Source organism: Canis lupus, chromosome 11 (assembly GCF_011100685.1).
Source record: "Canis lupus familiaris isolate Mischka breed German Shepherd chromosome 11, alternate assembly UU_Cfam_GSD_1.0, whole genome shotgun sequence".
NCBI lineage: Eukaryota > Metazoa > Chordata > Mammalia > Carnivora > Canidae > Canis > Canis lupus.
This window is the reverse complement of record NC_049232.1, coordinates 38,884,436-38,897,409: the sequence shown is the minus strand read 5'-3', so window position 1 is coordinate 38,897,409 and position 12,974 is coordinate 38,884,436. Positions and strand designations below refer to the sequence as shown.

Below are 12,974 nucleotides of genomic sequence, written 5' to 3'. Positions count from 1 at the left end.
TTTGTTCCTGGAAGAGGATCTCTGTAAAGGCTGCCTCTCTGGGATGTGCGCTGAAATGACCAAATAATCTCCCCAGTATGTGCACCCGAGGCTCTACAGTTTGCTGTTTCTATGCTGGTCTTTGGATTGTTTGCCTGCCTGTTTTCCAAGAGCAGCCCCAATGTCTCCAGGCTCTCCCCAAGCCAAGCACGCTGACCTTTAAACCACCAGGCTTTCAGCCCCACTGGTTGTAAGAACTCAAGAAATTTGGTCCCTCTTGCTTTCCAAGCCAGCTGCTATGGGGATTCATTGCTCCTTGTGCTCCCCTATGTGTTAGGCTTCTTTCTCCTGTGATCTCTGGGATGACTGCCTCCCCACCACAGTGGCCACCATCTGTTTCTTGTCCAAACCACATCTCTGCACTTCCTATCTTCAATGTGGCCTCTTCTCTGCCTTCAGTTATGGAGTTTGTTCTGCTAGTCTTCAAGTCAATTTCTGGGGGTACTTAGGATGATTTGATAGTTGTCTAATTATATTCATGGGACTAGGTGAGCCTAGTGTCCTACTTTGTAGTCATCTTTTGTCCCTCTCTATTCTTAATTTGAGTTTTTTTTTTTTTTTTTTTAAGATTTTGTTTATTTGACAGAGAGCACAAGTAGGTAGAGCAGCAGGTAGAAGGAGACTGAGGCTGAGCAGGGAGCCCAGTGTGGGGCTCCATCCCAGGAATTCGGGATACATGACCTGAGCCCAAGGCAGATGCTTACTTGTCTGAGCCACCCAGGTGCCCCAAGGCTTTTCTTGTTTTTCTTTTTAACCAAGAAAGGATGTTGAATTTTGTCAAGTGCTGCTTCTGTAGTGATGCATATTAAGAATATACAATGTGATTTCTGAGGTTTATTTTAAACTACTTCAGCAAAGAGAAAAAGGAGGTTTTATGAAGCAAGTATGACAAAATCTGGGTAATTGTGTAGAATGGATGATGCTTTGGGGATTTACTAAACTATTAATGATACTTAATATTAACTATAATAAAAGGAAAAGCTGTCGTTAAAGTATGAATTTTTTTAAATTGTTCTTAAAAATGTCTGATTTAAGTTATTAAGTTATTATTTTGATTACTGTCATTTATTTTCTCTTTGTTACAGGGAATATTGTGCTCATTTGCAACAGCCAACTCTATTATGCTTTTGCTTTTTCCTAAGATAGAAGAAGAATCTGTTTATGATCTTTAAGAGTTTGACTCTGGCCTTCAGTTCTCTTCTTGCCTCTAGAAGTTGGTAAAGTTGATTCTTGTCAATTCTTGAGTGTTGAGTATAAATGTGCAGTAAGTTCTCAGCCTGAATTACTTGAAGGAGCTTTGAGAAAAGTACAGAAATGTAGACAGATTCCCTAGGCCTAGGTAGGGTAGGACTTGCTCCCCAGAAGTGACTAGGATGTGGTCAGATTTGGGAGTCACTAAGTAGGAGCCTTGCACCAGGAAGGGCATGGCAGCCCAATGCTCCCTCCTACCAGCCTGGAGAACATCCTGGATCAGTGGGAGGAGAGCAGAACTTGGAATCAGATGTTCCAGGCCAGGTAGTAGACTTAGAAGACCCTGGTTGAACAGGTGACTTTGCTGTCAGAAAAACGAGACTGAGCTGTGCTACCAGTGAGCTCCCTGAATGAGTTGGTTATTCCATGATGAGATTTTGGTCAGAGTCAGTCTGGGAGAGAGACATTGATGACCAGAATGAGGGGATTAATGTGGCATCCTCCTGTGTCCTGAAGGAGAAGATATTTATGTATCTGTATTAGGTTGATTATGTTTTCAGAAGAATCACCCAAAGAGAATAACCACAAATTCCTGAAGATTGCATGTGTGTGCGTGTGTATGCATGCATGCATAGGTGCGTGCATGTGTATGTGCTGAGGGAGGTAGAGGGGAAAAGTTTGCTTTATTTTTCTGCTTATTTATTTAAGTTAGCGTAAGACATACTATAATTACCTTCTATATTTCTAAAAGAAAAACTCAATCTCCTCTTGGATGGTCTAGTGGAACAGCAACCTTGACAAATTTAATAAAATTAAGCGTTGTATAATGAGCTTTTCTTTTGAGGCCTTTAAGTGTTCAAATATGTCTTGTTAGCTTACTCAAGCCAAATTGGGAGGGTCAAAAAGATGTTGGCAGCCTGAGACTCCAGGCACTGAGATTTAGCCCCAGATCACGTCCAGGGGTTAGTGGGCAACTGCTAACAGATTCTGGTCTTCTAAAAAAAAAATTAAATAAATAAAAAAATCCAGGATTCAGAAGAGATTTGAGGGATTTTTGGTGCTGCCCGCCCTTTTACAGATGACAGAACAGAGCCGGCTCCTGCTGAGCCCAGGCGTTTCCCATTTACTTGGTCTCTCCAAGGATGGCAGCACCTTCAAAACATAGAACACACTTCCCTGCCGGAAGCCACATCTTGCCGTGGTGACACCCGAAAGCAACCCCTGTGGTCTTAGGCTTGTTTTGGAGAGATGCAGCATGACTGCTTTTGTTGTTACAACACTGGGTGGTCTGCCAGTAAGCACGTAGTATAAATAACAACTAATAAATAATTTTACAGCAGGGGTCCTAAATCTTTCCAGATAGTGCACTGGTGCGTGGCTGTCAAATGCCAGACAGATCCTAAGAAAACAGTAACTTTAGCCCATCCATTTTTTACATACATGGCACATTGTTGTCATAAAATTTTCCTGAGGTTTTAATGGCTCAAGGGCAAAAATGTACACATAAAAACACATGTACACAAACACGCCACATATGCATAGCTACCCTAGCCAGCTACATGATGACTTCTGTTTTTAGAAATTGCCACTTTTAATATACATTTCTGGGCTTTTCTTCTAGTTTGGCTACAGTGCATTATTTTATACTGTGATGAATATGAGCAGACTTGATTTCTTTCTTTTTTTTTTAGTAAAATACCTGTGATTTTTGCATGCTGGACCACACTCTTAGAATTGTGTTTGTGTCCAAAATGATGAGAAGGTGAAATGGTTTCACTCATTTTATAGTTTCCTACCTCTTGAGAGCCAGCTACCTGAGTCCTGTGCCGTCTAGAACTTTGGGGTTTCCTTGTGAGCTGGAGTTAGGATTTTGGTCTCTTAATCCCCCTCCCTTCCTCCCACCCTCACTGCAAAATTTCCAGGCTTCAGCTTCTTCACCTGCATATTGGGGATGATAGTACCTATGGTTGGGGTTATTTTAAGGATCGAGTGTGGTGGCTTCCACATGAGCCCTCAGATAGGTTTTCAGTAGGTGTGGATTCACTTCACCTTCTGTATTTACATCTTATACCCTCTTCTGTTGAAATTCTGTCCACGGCAAAACCTGTGCTCTCATGAAGTCCTCTTGTATTGGAAGGAAAGTCACACTGCTCTGTATTTTCATAGTGACTGCTAAGCCTCTCTCCTATTGTCTTTTGGTGTGATGTCCTTCGCTGTGGCGATGACAGCAGCCCATCTGTGTACGGCCTCACCCCCATTCTGGTCAAGCTACTGGGCAGAAGGCAGAGGACAGAGGCTGATGGAGCCCTGCATTTCCTGTGGGACGTTAGCACGTGCTGTGCACACAGCAGGTGCGATTACGGTTAGGCTCTCAACAGATGTGTGGGGCGGTTCTTAAAATAAATCTGTAGAACTGTACGTGCTCATGAGGTGCTTATCTCCCTCATCCTTCTGCTGCCTGGGCCTCTCTCAAACCCTCTGGCTTGGAGGCTCTCCTCTGTCACCGGAGCAGGCTTGGCTTCCCAGGGAGGTCAGGTTCATAGAGTGGTGGTTAATTGGATCCAGCTTGTCTACTTAATAGTTGTGTGTTATGGGTATAATTGTGTCTCCCAAAAGACATTGGAAGTCCTGACCCAGTATCTCAGAATGTGACCTTATTTGGAAGTAGGGTCTTGACAAGGTAGTCACAGTTGCATGAGGTTATTAGAGTGGGTCTTAATCCAACACGACCGATGTCCTTATTAGAAGGGACAGATGCATAGAGGCTGGAGACTATGTGGAGGCACAGAGAAAGCAACTTTTACAAGCCAGGGAATACTTGAGACTTCCCCAAACTAGAAGGAACGTATTCTGCTGACACCTTGATTTTGGACTTCTATCCTCTAAAACTGTCAGGTAATACATTTCCAGTGTGTGATGCTTTGTTATGACAGCCCCAGGGAAATGTAGGTTGTGTGAAGCAGGCAAGTCTGTTCATCTTCTCAGCTTTATTATTTTTTTAAATCTCTGGGATGATATGACCAATCATAACTATCTCCTAGGGTTCTTCCGAGGTTTAAATAGTGACTGGAATTTTGGGAAGACTTTTATTAATGGTGTCCCTTTATGCTTGTTCTGTAGACTCCCAGCCTTCCTCAGCCTGGACCACTTTTAAATTTAGCAATCCCGTTGTTGTGTTTCTCCAGAAGCTGTTCAGCCAGGCTCTGATTTCTGTGACCATGAGATCTAGAAGCCTTAGCCTGAAGTGAATTATCTTTTCCAGCAGGAATCCCGTTCGGTTGGGATTTTCATGTCTTGATGAAGCGCTAAGCCAGTCAAGTAACCTGCAAAGCCGTCCCATCCTATTAGTACTTATTATTATTATTATTTATTATTAATTATTATTAAAGACTATTCACGAGAGAGAGAGAGAGAGAGAGAGAGAGAGAGCAGGGAGCCCAACGTGGGACTCGATCCCGGAACTCTAGGATCACGCCCTGGGCTGAAGGCAGCGCTAAACCGCTGAGCCACCCGGGCTGCCCAGTTAGTACACATTAATAGGCTGAGGCCCCCACCATTTTAACTGAGAGCCTTTGTTATATATGATAACCTTTAAGTACCTATTGATTTCCTTACTTTTTTTTTTTTTTATCTCCTTACTTTTGTTTATTTCAGTTAAGTATAGTTGACAATCCAGTATTAGTTTCAGGCACACAACATGGTAATTTGACACATCTACACATTATAGACTGCTCACCATGATGAGTGTGATACCATCTGTCACCTTACAAAGTTATTACAATACTATCTACATAGTCATCATACTGTAATTTACATCCCTTTGATTTAGGACTAGAAGTTTCCTCTTAATCTCCTTTCCCTATTTTACTCATCCTCCCAATCCCTTCCTTCTGGCATTCTGGCAATCACCAGTTTGTTCTCTATTTCTGAGCCTGTTTTATGTTTTTTTAAATTAAAAAATTTTTTTTTTTAGATTCCACATGTAAGTGAAACAATATAGCATTTGTCTTCCTCTGACTTATCTCACTCAGCACAGTCACATCTAGGTCAGTCCATGTTGTTGCACATGGCAAGATTTCATTACCTTTAATGGCTGAGTAATATTCCATTGTATATTTATACCACATCCTTATCCATTTATCTATTGATGGACACTTACATTGCTTCCAAATCTTAGCCTTATAAATAATGCTGCAGCAAACAGAGGGGTGTGTATATCTTTTCAAATTAATGTTTTTGTTTTCTTTGGGTAATTACCCAGAATAAGAATTGCTGGATCATATGGTGTTTTTATTTTTAATTTTTTGAGAAACCTCCATACAATTTTCCATGGAGATTGCTTTGGTTTGTATTCCCACCATCCAGTACATAAGGGTTCCCTTTTACCCATATCCTTGCCAATGCTTGTTATCTCTTGTCTTTTTGATTTTTTAGCACTCTTCATGTCTTTGGAAAAATGACTGTTCAGGTTTTCTGCCTATTTTTTAACAGAAGTGTGTGTGTGTGTGTGTGTGTGTGTTTTGGTGTGTTGAGTTGTATGAGGTTTTTAAAAACATTTTGGATATTAACCCCTTATGGGAGATACCATTTACAAATATCTCCTCCTATTCAGTAGATTACCTTTCATTTTGTTGGTTTCCTTTGCTGAGCAAACATATTTCAGTTTGACGTAGTCCCAATTATTTATTTTCGCTTTTGCTGCCCTTGTGTGAGGAGACTGAGCCAAAAAAATATTGCTAAGACCGATGTTCAAGAGATTCTGCCCATGGGGGCACCTGGGGGGCTCAGCTGGTTGAGCATCTGACTCTTGATTTCTGCTCAGGTCATGAGGTTGAGCCCCACTCCCCACTGAGTGTGGAGCCTGTTTGAGATTCTCTCTCTCCCTTTCCCTCTGCCCCTCCCCCTGCTCATGCTCTCTCTCAAAAATAAATATGTAAATTTAAATGGAAAAGGTTACTGACTATGTTTTCTTTCAGGATTTTTATGGTTTCAGGTCTTACATTTAGATCTCTAATCCATTTTGAATTTATGGTATAAGAAAGTGGTCCAGTTTAATTCTTTTGTATGCAGCTGTCCAGTTTTTCCAGAGCTATTTATTGAAGAGACTCGCTTTTCCCCATTGTATATTCTTGCCTCTTTTGTTTTTGATTAGTTAATGATATAATCGTGGATTTATTTCTAGACTTTTGATTCTGTTCCCTTGATCTATGCTGTCTATTTTTGTGCCAGTACTATACTGCTTCAATTACTAAAGCTTTGTAGTGTATTTTGAAATTGGCTTTGTTTGTCTTAAGATTGCTTTGGCTCTTTGGGGTCTTTTATGGTTCCCTATAAATTGTAAGGTTGTTTATTGTAGTTCAATGAACAAATGCTATTGGTATTTTGATAGGGATTACATTGAGTCTCTAGTTTGCTTTGGGTAATGCCGACATTTTAATAGTATTGATTCTTCCCAACTCTAAACCTAGAATATCTTTCCATTTATTTGTGTCCTCTCCAATATCTTTCATCAATGTCTTATGTTTTCCAGGGTACAGGCCTTTCATCTCCTTGGTTAAATTTGTTCTTCGGTATTTTAATATTTTTGATGCAGTTGTCAATGGGATTATTGTTCAATTTTCTTTCTATTGGTTATTGTTCAAATTTCTTTCTATTGGTTTGTTATTAGTTATTAGTGATTTCACTTTTTAAAAATTCCTGTTACTAAGGCTACAGGAGGTAGGGCCTGGGTTATTTGGTGGTGGTTAGAAGAAAAATAAAAATCTTTGAATTTACAACTCTGAGTCCTTCTTTGTGGGAGGTGGGTGTCATCTGGAATCAGCTGTGGGTCTCAGTCTGACACTGTACCTGTGTGGCCTTAGGCCAGTTTCTTAATCTTTTTGAGTCCTCTGCTATCTTCTCTGTATAACAAAGATAATGATACCTTCCCATGTGGCTTTTTTAAGGTTTAAATGAGGTAACTTAGGTAAAGCAATGCCTTTTCTGTGTGCTACATACTTGAAAGTTCCTTTTCTCCCATTTCTCTATCTCCCAGCCGTTAAATGGTGGGTGGTTTACGTGTTGGCTTCTTTAGGCATGATGTGGAGGTTACTTTATGATAGGTAAGAGCTTATTGTGCCTCTTAAATTATACTCTGTAGAAAGCTACATGCCACCTGCATGCTGAAAACCTTTGAGTGACATAGTTCAGATTCATAACCTTTTCTCAACATGCTCCAAAGTGAATTTGATAGGCTACTTAAGGTTCTTTTGGTGATAGTGTAGCTTCTGAGTTGTTTAGTACTTTTAGACTTTAAAAAATTTTTTTAAAATAAACATTTGAAGAATGAGATGGGTGTATGTGTGCATGATGGCCAAAAAAGTAAATTTTCCTTTAGCTAATGTTCTTTAATTATAAGTAGGGCATCTCTATAAGTTAAATGTATATTTTTGAAGGTCTTGAAGATAAATCTGCTTTAATAACTATGGTTATTTGAGCACTTAGGGTTCAGATAATATCAATAACCTAAAAATCTCTAAGCTTTTTATAAACATCAACGTAGACTGTATTAATATATAAAACAGGACTGCAGTTTGGGCTTAATTGAATTAGTCATTTGGTATCAGATGAGGAGTCTGCTCTCTAGTTACACTTGAAAAGAATAGAGTAGCAAAGGAAACAGGCATATAATGTTATGTTTCTGCATGAGTTTACTTGTTTTATTAATTTTCTCATTTCAAAGCCATTCTCAGATGATTCCATTAAAAAGAGGGTGGTGGGATATTTGTCATTTTCCATGAAAGTAATGATAGATATTGGGAGAGATTATTCATGCCTTATTGTAATCAGTATAACTTCATTCTATAACTACTTTTGTGTACTTAAAGTCAAATGATCTTATTCCCTTTTAAAAATAAAAAACTTATGAATTCCATAGGGGAAGAGTTCAAAATACCAGAGGTTTTTATACCTTCCTTTAATAATTATTTTCATAAACTATGTTCAGGTCGGACACAAGTCTGAAGGGCTATATGATCTGGAAACCAGCATAAAGTGAATCATCATAAAACAAATCCTATTTTCCCATAGGAGTCTAGTTTTAATTAGGGGTTTTATTCTTGACAAAGTGCTCACCATCATATAAATCATAAATATGGCCATGGATATGTTATAAAAGTAAAGATACAGCAATATACATCATGTAATAATTTAAATAATATCGTACTCCTAGTTATATACAATGAGCATGCATGTAGTGTATACATTATTATCCAAAACCCAAGTGCTTTATAAAATATACATTCAGCATATAAAAATGCACAGCTCTGCCATGGTTTAATGTAAATGGAAGAACTTAATAAAGTATAGATTGCTATACAGATGTAAGCTGAAGTTTTATTAGTCTTGTGCATATAGTCTAACATAATGCATGTGCAATAAGACATTCCTACATGTCTAGTTAGGAATATTTTTGCTGTCCTTAGAATTTGGAAAGACATCTGGGGGTCTGGGTGACTCAGTGACTCATGAGGGTAAGATAGGTAGGGAGGTTTGAACGGGTGCTTTTCTTGTGTTAATACTTCTTTGTGTTTCTATGCTTTGTTTCACAATGTTTTTACATGTGTTTGGTGGCCTTTTAAGATAAGACACCATCATTTGCATTTTGAAGAAGAGGACACTGATGAGCACAGAAGATAAATGACACTTTCAGAGTCACTTTATCACCACAAAGTTGAAAAATGAAACTAAAACCCATTCCTTCTGACTGCTCATTCTGTGTTCCTTCAAATACACCACAAGGACCTGACATTTGTCTCTGTAGTAAGCAGATGCTATCAAAATGTCAGAGAACTTAGGACCAATTGCCTAGAGTAAATTTAAATTTGAGGTCGTTCTCAAGGGAAATTGTTAGAGCATCTGAAAGTGTGGAGTCTCACGGAGGACCTCAGCTGAGATGGTTCACAAAGAAAGAGACTCTTGAATCTGCTCTTCCTTCAGAGAGCCCTGCAGCATTACTGAATGCAGGTGGTCATGGCAGGCTGGGCAGGTGGGCGACCTGAGGAGAGAGAGTGGCAAGGGCAGAAGTTCCCTCCTCTTTGCCTTAGGATATCTGTCAAGTAATTCCCATCAGTGCTGTGGTGGCCAACCCTAAAATCTCACTAGTTATGATGAAGGTGTATCAGTCATATCAGGTCAGAGGCTCTTGGTGTTGCTACAATCCTGCAAATGGGCCACCCTGGAGTTCATTTCTTTCTGGGCGTGAGGAAGAAGGGGTGAAAACATGGGGCCAGCCCTGAGTTTAAGGGTATGGTGTGTGGTCTCATGGTCCCGTTTCTTCTTTGAGCTGAAAATGTCAGCTTCTATAGTGATGGGATTGTGACACTGTCTTTGGTAACATCCTGGTTAGTCACCTGAGCTGAGCACACACCTGGCAATCATCTTGGTGGCTTTTTGCTTATTTAATAAACATTTATGGAGTGCTTGTGTGCAAGACATTGGTTTGGAAATTTGATTCAAAGTAGCAATTCATCCCAATGAATCACTTGAATTGTGTTTCACCCAGTAATCATATGTTCTGTGCCACCGCCACCATTAGCCCATATGAATCCTTCTTGCAAATTAAAAACAGGCAGCCCTTCCCCGATATGTTCTACTTCCATCTGTCAGAAAACTGTCCTGCTAAGCTTATTAGAACAATACCTTCACTACTGTCTCCTGAGAAATTGTCAAAATATACAAATTGACAATATCTCTAAAATGAACAGTTCCCCCTTAGATGGGTCAGTCTGTCATCCTTGTGCAGTACACAACCTGCATAACCGTATGTGGCAACTTCGTTCCCCTTACTTCCTACTACTGAATCTTACTGAATTTTGCAGATATTCCCAGGTAAATTTTTTTTCCAATCTTTATAAACATGGTTGAGAATTCTTTTTTGGAGAAGATGATGCCAGTTCTGTTAAGCCACAGGAAAAAAAAAGTGTCGCTTCTTTTCATAAGGTCGTTTCTATGCCATTTTTCTAAGGCAGATATCAACCATTTACAGTCTGATTTGTTTTAAAATTATATCTGCCTTCCTTCGTTGCTTCTCTGTTCTTTGACCATTTGCTACATTTTGAAAATATGGAGTCACCCTGGTATTACAGTTCTTTTTTTTTAAAGATTTATTTATTTATTTATTATTTATTTATTTATTTATTTATTTATGATAGACAGAGAGAGAGAGAGAGGCAGAGACACAGGAGGAGGGAGAAGGCAGGCTCCATGCCGGGAGCCCGACTTGGGATTCGATCCCAGGACTCCAGGATTGTGCCCTGGGCCAAAGGCAGGCGCTAAACCGCTGAGCCACCCAGGGATCCCCGGTATTACAGTTCTTATTTAAAAATCTTTCATTCAAATAGGACCTTGATAGAATATCCTCAAAGTAGTAAGTTCCTGCCCCAGGGCTAAAAATTAATGCCATTATTAGGAAAGTGGATTTTCTGTTTACCAGCATTTGAAATAGAGCAAACCAACAGGCAATGCTATTATTTGTTAAATGGACAGATGAATGGATTCATTGTGAGGGACATTTATTCTGAACTGTAAACCAGTTGCCTTAAAAAAACCAAAAAAACCTCTTTTATGACTGCATGTTATCACAGAAGGACCCAACAAGCCCAGAGAAGCCTGTTACTATTTCTAGGAGTTAAGGACCCTTGCTAAAAATGAAGGAGCAATCATGTGTGAAGAAAGGATAGTATGTTTTAAAAAAAAAATTCCAGAACTGGTCTAATTGCGCTTTGATTACTCTCTCTAGGGAGTAATTCTTATTCCTTGGTAGGAAACCACGAGCAAGTCTGACCATTTGGTTTTGTGAAAATAAACGTAGTTTAATTTATTGACACGTTACACATACCTGCCAAATTTTCTCATTCTTTTAAGCTGACATGTGTCTTGCCTGATGGAGTCACTGTAATGCAGTCTATGTGTTTTTAAAGAAATTATGTTTTGTTAAGGAATGTATCAAAATTGTTAAACCATGTTGCACCTTGTTCTCATTAGTCTTTGGAATGCGGCTGCCGGAACAGAAAGGGCAAGGGAGACAGAGACAGAGTGTGGTGGCTGAGTACCCCCACCTCCACTGCTCTCAGGAGGCTCTGTGGGCTGCACGTGGAGCTGCAAGGTCTCAGCCTTTCCTTGGGCAGCTGTGCCAAGAGGTGCAGTCAGGGGAGCCCTTGATGCAAGCCCACTGCAGCTCTGTTAGCTGATGAACCAACAAACAAAATGAATCTCGCTTCAGTCTGCAATCCAGCTATAATCACACGGCCGTATGTAATTAAATTTCCAACATCCAGGTTTCCATTGGAAATACTTGCTAAGTGGAGGCTTGCCTGGGTTCGTTAACAGCAGTGAACACCGAAGAGTGGGTAGATGTTCCAAGTCCGGGCAATGTTACCTGCAAACATCTCTCTCATCAGGCCCCATTATCTTCTCCTGACACCCTAACCTGCGTTAGGATCCCATGAATCTTCCTGGAACTGGTACAATACTTACTAACAGCAACCCTGCCCCCCCCCCCCCCCCCCCCCCCACACACACACACCTCTTTCCTCCTTTCTCCAGTCTACCCTTCACATCGTGGCTGGAGTGATCTTTAAAGATGCTTGGTCTTCTCTTCCCTGCTGGGAGCTCATCTGGGGTTCCAGTCACCTATAGCATCCAGTGCAAACTCCTTTGCATGTTGTTGAAGGCCTTTCCAGGCCTGGCCTGTGCCGCCTCGCCTAGCCTAATCTGCAGCTCTTCTCACCTGTTGTTTTATGTGCCAGATATTCTTGTAATTATGGAAGTATACCTCGATCCCTCACGCTTCTGTACCTTTGTTCTTATTTCTTCCTTGGATGTCTTCTCCATCTGGCTAATGGTCCAACTGGCCAGCTCTTAGCCCGAATACCACCTCTTCCTTGGAGCCCTCTCTGATTTCCACCTAATTTAGGCGTTCTGTGTTCCTACTGAGCTTTATATAAAAACAGCCATCAAAGCAGTGGTTGAAGAGCATAAATACTTGTCGATCTTGACTGGACTCTGAGTGCCTTGAGGTTGAGGATCATAGATTTAATTTGTATCTCCATAAACTATCATGGAGTTGGCATATAGAAGGTCAATGAATGAATCAAGGAAAGAATGCCAAGGCACTGCTCAGTGAATGTTCAAAGGCAGTTGTTTGTTTGTTTTTTTAAAGGCCGACCTCTTTAAATCTGTCAAGTTAATGTAACGGAATGGCATGGCTTTGGTGAAAAAAGTTACCTCAGTAGAAAGTCAGCCTTATCCACCTCTGTGCTTATTGCTTTCTCTCCTATGTTGATGTCAGATACTCTTAACTTTAAAAATAAAACTGCCAGTTGTTTTATCAGCAAAATGGGTTTATTTGGGATTAGCAGAGAATTGCAATTCAGGACACACGGGCTATGGTAAAACCATAGATGAGTTCAGAGAACAAAGAGGAAGACTAGCTGTATGTATGTATGTATTTGAGAGACCATGCATGAGTGGAAGGAGGGGCTGAGGGAGAAAGAGAATCTGAAGCAGACTCCATGCTCAGCTTGGAACTCCATCCCAGGACCCCGAGACCATGGCCTGAGCTAAAATCCAGAGTTGGCCACTTAACCAACTGACCTATGCCCACACCCGGAGGAAGGCTGTTTTAGACAGGAAAGAGGGACATTGGAAAGGCTGTTATAAACAAAAAGTCCGTTGGAGTAAACTGGGAGTTTGTTTGAAATGTG

At 40.4% G+C, this 12,974-nt stretch overlaps 1 protein-coding gene across 3 annotated transcripts in view; it reads left to right on the top strand.

Moving 5' to 3' along the window:
- Positions 1–12,974, top strand: part of SAXO1 (stabilizer of axonemal microtubules 1) — a 102,306-nt gene that overhangs the window by 34,324 nt on the left and 55,008 nt on the right. The window lies entirely within an intron of this gene.